Source organism: Fukomys damarensis, unplaced genomic scaffold (genome assembly GCF_012274545.1).
Source record: "Fukomys damarensis isolate Sample0158 unplaced genomic scaffold, DMR_v1.0_HiC HiC_scaffold_15, whole genome shotgun sequence".
NCBI lineage: Eukaryota > Metazoa > Chordata > Mammalia > Rodentia > Bathyergidae > Fukomys > Fukomys damarensis.
The window spans coordinates 11,557,672-11,565,167 of NW_022900927.1; the positions used below are offsets into that span (position 1 = coordinate 11,557,672).

A 7,496-nucleotide genomic window follows, 5' to 3' on the forward strand; every position below is an offset into this window, starting at 1 on the left:
CCGGGGACGCGGACGCCCGCTCGCCGCTGCCTGAGGGGCGGCCTCGGCCCCACGGTTAAAGGCGCGGCCGTTCACGTTCCCGAGCGTCCGTCTAAACCCGGTCTGTGTGGCGTTTGTTTTTACAACCAGAGCCTTGTGACTTCTCAAACGCTTTATTGAGACGTTTTCTCGGGAAACTTGTTTCAAATGAGCGCTGTGCGTTTCACAAAGAGGAGTCTTGTTCAGGAGCCAACAGGTGACGGGGTGAAACCCGAGTCTGTGTGTACATTGGAGTCAAATCTGGCTGCCGTTTCCTTGGGCTGCAGTTGAAAATAGAAAGTTTAAAAAAAAAATCACTGAGAGACTGACGGGGACGCGGTTTGGAGAAAATACCTGCGTCTCGAGGGCGGGCAGAGGGGCCTGAGCCGTCTCTGCACCGCTTTGCAGCCAGATAACCCGACCCCAGGGGCGTCCCTCTCGCAGGGGCCCCGCTTTGTTATCGCGTTTCCTCCTTTTGTTAAGCAGCCTGTCTTACTGTCGTGGAATGTATTTGTGCGTGAAATTAGAATGCTTTGAAAGAGCTCCACGTTTCCTGTCGGAAAAAATGGATGCTTTTTGGCAACTGTGTGGTACACGACTCTGACAGCCCCGCTCAGCTGTGGGAAAATGTGCGAGTCGGATGGAGATTTCCCTGGAAAATACAGCACAGGAATCCCAGAGGCATATGATCTGGTGCCAGCGGTCCCTGGAATGAAGGACTTGTGCATGGGCAGTATTTTCACCATCGGTGAAATTGAATTGGCCCTGTCGGCAGTGACTTGTCGCTCAGAGGACAGACGTGGGAAGTTCTTTAGGTGCGTGAAACCTTTAAAGAAATCGCAGCGTAGTGTCTGCACGATTCAGATCTTGCTTGCAATCGTGTTGATGCCTCTGGATTTATCACTAAGTTAAGGACATCATAAACAAGGAAATACGTACATCCTTAAAGGTTGTACAGTTTGTGTATTGAAAAGAAGGGAAATGTTACAGGTTTCCATACTCTCCCATTTGTCTGTGCTTTCATTTACCTGTGTGTGTACCCTGGCAGAACTGGAGTCGTTTGTGAATGGAGAACCTGTGATCTTCACCTTCTATGTACTAAGGCCTTGTTAACAAGCACTTTAACAAAGAAGTTGTTAAACAGTTTGTGACCCACAGGACACACTTAGCAGCAGGGGACACCTAGGGATGTCAGCAGCACTGACTTCACAGATCAGCATCTGTGCTGGTTTCGGTGATCAAAGGAATTTTAGCTTCCCCTGAGCATGTTCACACAAGAAATACTTTTTCATAGGAATCCTACATGGGAGTCTTCACGTAGGAACTAGAGTGAATTTCAGTGGGGCAAGAATTGGTAATTAGACATGACCTTAGACGTCTTATTCAGTGGCAGGCACTGAAAACTGTTTTCTTTTGTATTTACATGATTTTGGTTTGGTGATTTGGTCCAAGAAAATAATAATAGGAACCATACCAGAACTGATTGACATAGTTATATCCTCAGTACATGTCTGCTTGACTGCATTCTCCTGAACTCCCTCAAATCTCTTCCTGAGTTGCCCTGTAATCTTTATGTATTGGTATGCCATCTTTCAGTCTCTTAATCCTCAAAACTATTTCTGTGACTCAGTTTCCTCCTTTCCTGTTAGTTCTGTATAGTACTGTCCCTTCCTCGGCCACCATGTTTATTAGGCTTCATTGCAGATAGTAGGTGAATTGGCCCCTCCTGGGCCCTTTTTCTTTTTCCTACCACGTTCATCTTTTTAAAGTCCAGAATTTTCTGCGATCTCCCATTTATGTGCCTTTTGTCATTTCCTGTTGCCTGTGGGGTAAAGTCCTAAGTCTCTTGCTTGACAGGTGTAATTCTTGAAAATAAGGTACTGTTGCCATCTATTGTTGCTACTTTGGAAGAACTTGTTTCCTAGGGAATCCGTGTGCTCTTCTCACCCACCCCCGGTCTTCATATGCTGTGCTGAGTTATAAGCTCTCTAGGGAAAACTAGTCAAGATTGGGTTATGTATTTGTCAGGTCAGCCACAATAGTAGTTCTTAGCTACTCTGGATGCAGCATACAGCCCAACGGAAAATAAAGTAATCTCCAAATAATCAGAATAGCATAGCAAAATAATACAGCTGCTTTTTGGTTTAAATAGCACCCTCTCATACAGAATGCTGTCTTATTTCACTAGTGATACCTGTGCTTATAGAAGGAATATTTAAGCCCCCATCCACAGTGGGATCACTCTATGTATTTTTGGATAATTTTTTTCAAAGATTAGTTGTCTAATTTAAAAAATATTGGAAGCATCAAATTTAAAAAAATAGTTTAGGGCTGGGGATTTAGCTCAGTGGTTCTGCTGCCTGCTTCGCAAGAACAAGGTCCTGAGTTCAATCCCCAGTACCCCCCCCCATAAATAAATAAATAAATAAAATTTTTAAAAAATCGTTTGGAGGTGGCTGGTTGTGGGCAGAAAGGAAGGCTCCTTCCTGAAAGACAAATAGTGGGAATCAAAACACAAAAGCAAGGAGGGAGGAAAGCCTATGGAAAATTTGCTGTTCGTGGTAAAGTTTTGAGTCGGGATGTGCGATTCTGGGCAACAGCTCATTATGGAACCACATTATGGTCCTAAACTCCCCTCCTATTCCAGATGAGGAACCAGGTTCTCAGGTCATGTGTGCTGGATTCCATCTCCTGTTTCCTGAATCCTGAAGGCAGGGCTCTTTCCACTTGCTCAAAATGAAAACAAGTGATCAGCCAAAGGCTACATTGCACATAGCAGACACACGTGAGACCATTAAACACGGAAACATATGATGGAATTCAGAAATATTCTTGTCACAGTGGCTACCTTTTTTTTTTTTTTAACATCCTGGCTTTTAACAGAATAAATGTGATTTGCCTTTTTGATATTGCCTAGAACCCATCAATCAATAGTGGCTTTTTTTTAGTGACTTTTAAATATGAAGATAAATGGAGTGAATGCATTTAGAAAGTAAATTTCACAAGGAACCCCTGTTACATCATTGTGTTGGATAAATGAGGCCATACTGTAAGTAGGGGAACAGGTGCCCTTTACAACCAAGTACATACGAAGCGTCTACCATCTGTTCAGGTGGAGCCTACTAGAAAGCCCTGCACAGACATTGCCTGCACACTGTGTGTGCCCATGTGAGGTGGGCAGCTAGAAATGGTGGCCAGTAGTTTGGCAAAATTGTTTCCCTTTCAGGAGACTTAGGCCTTTCTGAGTTCAAAAAGATGGAACCTGGGCGTCACCATGTGGTCTGCATTTATTCATGACATGTTGTTTCCCATTCTGAATGTCACTGGTCAGCTTCAAGAAAACCTGTCTAGTCACAATGCAGAGTAACAGCTGCAGTCGTAACTGTACTAGGAACTGTTTCTTTATATACATATAATTTCTCTTCTGATTTAAAACTCGTCTGTATTTTTAAACAATCTCAGGAAGGAAGGCAGTTAAAGAACTAGGTCCCCAGATGTTTAGTAACCTGTGAAAGAGCAAGGAGAAGCCCCCTGAATGCTCAGAGCCCTAGCTCCGTTCCCTGCCTCCCTCTTCTCCTGGGGTCAGATGTTCTCTTGACAATTATACGATGATTGAGAAGTCACATCTGCAAGCTGTTTGTGTGATTCTTTTTAAATGGTGAGAAGTAGCTATTTAACTTTTTACAAGGAAAGGGGGAAAGAAAGGACACCAGAGCAGTCCATTTTCTATGGCATGGCTTCCGTGGAATACTCCCATGATAATCCTTTCTAAGAAGAAGATATCCCCAGCCAGGAATTTAGCTCAGTGGGACCATGCCAGCCTTGGCAAGAGCAAGGTCTTGAGTTCAATCCCTAGTACCAAAAAAAAAAAAAGTAGCCCTGCTCTACCAGCTTTGTGTTTATGTAGCACATCCTGTCTATGACCTTTCCTTTTGCTTTTTTTTTTGGGGGGGGGGGTTGAGACAGGGTCTCACTATGTAGTTGAGACTGACCTGGAACTCAACTATGTAGCCCAGGCTGGTCTAACTCATAGCGATCCTCCTGCCTTAGCCTCCCGAGTGCTGGGATTACAGGCATGCACCACCACGCCTGGCGACCTTTGCTTCTTTACTCATTCATTTCTCTACTTGGTGTATTTAGTAATCAGAACAGTGACTGCAGAGAACTCAGCCTGCTGGAATTAAATTCAAATCCATGTCCTCTGTGTCAGACCTCAGCGCTGTCCTGCTGATGTAGGGGCCGGCAAAGGTGTTGCTTCCTCTGCACATTTCCCAAGTGTCCAAACTCTGGAGCCTGAGCAAACCCATTCCTGAACGTGGCTTTGTTTTCTTTTCCCCACTATTGAGATTGGCTTACATGCACAAGTATAAAGAGGCATCGGAGAGGTAAGACTCCTGTTAGTTAATTTCCAAACCTAGTGCAGGGTTGGTTCATGCGTCCTTGTCATTCATTCATGGTCAGGGTAATTTCATTTATTATAGTGCCTCAAGACCCAGACAGTAAACCTGCTGCAGAGAAGCTAGAGTGCTGACAGTTCACACTATTTTGGCTATTTGTTCTGTTTCCGGCTTCTGATACTCCTGGCACATAGGTATCACTGGGGATAGGAGGGTTGGTGCTGGGATCAAATCCAGGGCTCTTGCGCTAAGCAGGAACTCTGACACCAAGCTGTACCCCGTCTGTCTGTGCACATAGCTTGTTTTTGGTTTTTTGAGACAGGGTCTCACTATGTAGTTGAGACTGACCTGGAGCTCACTATGTAGCCCAGGCTGGTCGAACTCACAGCGATCCTCCTGACTCAGCCTCCCGAGTGCTGGGATTACAGGCGTGCATCACCATGCCCGGCTGTAACTTGTTTTTAATTAAATGTTTTTAAAAGAACATGTTGAACTGTGATTATGACAGAATGTAAAAAAAGTACCCTCAGTTGGTGGCACAGGGGTGGGGAAGATGATGATGGTAAAACAGAAGAGCAGATGCGAGTGGCCTGTGAGTCCAGGGAAAGGGTAGGTGAGAATTCCCTTTCCTATTGCAACTTTTCTGAAATTTGAAAATAAAATTTTAAACTGCAAAGACACAAACTGCAGGGCCCAAGGCAGGGCCATGATTGTCCATCTAAGAGTTGTTCTGAGGAAGAAAAAAAAAGGTACGATGAAAAATAACTTTACACAACCCCAGCTTTGAATAATTCCGTTTCCAGTATAACAGCCCATTTGTAAATCTGACGTCTGCTCTTTAACTTCATCTAACTGACAAGGAGACAGTAGGAGATGAAGTTAATGGACTTTTTCCACTTGATCTGCTTCTCCGATGGCCTCCTGTCTTGGCCTACAAGGTGGTATTTCGGCAGAGCAAGTAGAAGAGGCTCGAGTGGCATCAGAAAGACCTCTGTCGTGACCAGAGCATCGTCATGGCCAGGTCACCCCCTTGATCTGTGTTGTAACAGTCAACACCACAGAGTAACATGAATGCCTGAGTGGCATGTGTGGAACTTAACAGGACCGTGGTTTTATCTTTTTTTTTTTTAATTTTTAATTTTATTTTTTGGTACTGGGGATTGAACTCAGGAACTTATGCTTATGAGGCAGGCAGTGGAACTCCTAAACTAAATCCCCAAGTAAAAGAGCCATGCTCAGAGCAGCCAGCTGCTGTCACCTAGCACCACATTAGGCATGTTATACCCAAGAATAGATTGTCTAGGTCTGCTGGCAAGTAGAGGTAATCTTAACATAAGAAAAATTCAGGCTCATGTTTTTGTGGCACCAGGTAAAGGAAAGAAACTTGGAGACACAGCATCTCTTACCATCGACCTGATCCAGGTAGAGGCCATGCTGTGTAACTTGTTTGTAAAGCTTGATTTTTGGTCAGCTTCTCTAATATAAAGGAAAAATAAGGCTTTCTCTAATGAGCAGGTTCTAACAAATCAACTCATGAGGCCATTGAGATTTTAGCCTTTCTTGCAGGCATGTTTTCCTCTGCTTTCTGTGGGTGGATGGCTGCCCCCTCTGCAGATGGGTTGTACAAAAAAACAAAACGAAGCAAAAAAAAGCAATTGGCTTGGTGTGCTGCTGCCCCTAGGAGGCAGTGTGTGATCAAAGAGGCCTGGGATCACTGGGATCATAAATCACCCTGTCCTGAGGCCAGTGCTTACATTAACCTACTGGCCCTGGACAACGGACTCTTAGGCAGATCACTGGGGGCTCAGTTCTTTATCTATGTGTGGGGCCTTAACAGTACCCACTATTAAGACTCCGGAGCTGGCACAGTACTATCCACTAAAACTGAACACCAGCTTATAATGAAATCGTTTCTGTCACTCATGCTCCTGAGGCTGGTGAGTGACATCTTCACTGTACTTAGCTCAAAGGAGTGAGTGGATGCGCCAGGGTTCTGGGTGTGAGGTGTTGCCAGCACCGTATCCGGGTCAGCATTTAGTGCTGGTGTTGACTTACCACCACCAGGGCAGCTCTTTACCCCACATTTTCTACAAAGGCTAATCAAGGAGCACAGCTGTGAAATTCAGATCTCTGACAGTCTTTGTGCTAACTTGGAAAATCCATGGTTTGTCCTAATTTGTATTTTCTCAGGTTGAATCCTATGGTTACATTAAACTTGTAGACTCTGCTTACTAGTTCTCTGTAAGCCTGCCGAGTATATAACCGAGTATCTCCCGACCCAGATTAGGCAAGAAACAAACATTCAGGGCTCACGAATCGGGTTAAAGTGATCTAACCTGAAGACGCCACTGCTGGTGGGGACTTTGGAGTTCCGAATTAAGTCTGAGCCTCTGGTTCACAGTTGGAGATTGCTTTTTCAAAACAAAGGGGAAAGACTTGGACCCAGGACATTTTCTGACTTTCATTAACACATCCTTTTTTTGTTGTTGTTGAGACAGAGGAATGTGCCTATGTTTAGAAAGCCTTTCCTAAGACATGAATTGCACCTGTGTGACACAACTTGTTCAAAAGGTTTAAAAGGTCACAACCTCTGCATGGTAGTGTAGCAAACGAGGACAAATTTGTTTTGTTTAGGGTGAATGAAAAATTAAATTTATTAGTTAGAACAGTATTGTGGCATTGCTCCTACTGTTGGTAAAGATTGCAGCCATGAGATGCTTGGCCTACTGTTTGTAAATGATTAGAATTTTAATTGAGAATCCTTTGATTTATAAAAGAAAAACTATACACATTGATAATCATGTTAGTAGGTAACACTTTCTAACAGTGAGTTGGCATTGAGGTAGTTGCTGGAAAATGACTTCATCTTGGGCTGAAATCCTTTCGTTTTCTTGCTGTTTTCCTTTGTGTTTAAGCAAATGAGACCATTTAATGAGGCAGGAGAATTTAGGAGAAGCTTGACTCTGCTTCTAGCTGTGTAACCCTGGAAAGTACTTTCCTGACCCATCTTTCCTCTAAAGTGACCGGAGTCGGACTAGTCATAATTTTCTTTACATCATTGTGGAGGGGTGGGGGGGGGGG

At 44.1% G+C, this 7,496-nt stretch overlaps 1 protein-coding gene across 1 annotated transcript in view; it reads left to right on the forward strand.

Annotated features, from left to right (window-relative positions):
• The first annotated feature begins 644 nt into the window (after window positions 1–644).
• The window catches only part of Prickle1 (prickle planar cell polarity protein 1), a 19,303-nt gene continuing 12,451 nt past the window's right edge, over window positions 645–7,496 (forward strand). The window contains exon 1 of the mRNA XM_010640923.3: window positions 645–833. The gene's annotated coding sequence lies outside the window, so the exon portion shown is untranslated. The remainder of the gene's footprint in view (window positions 834–7,496) is intronic.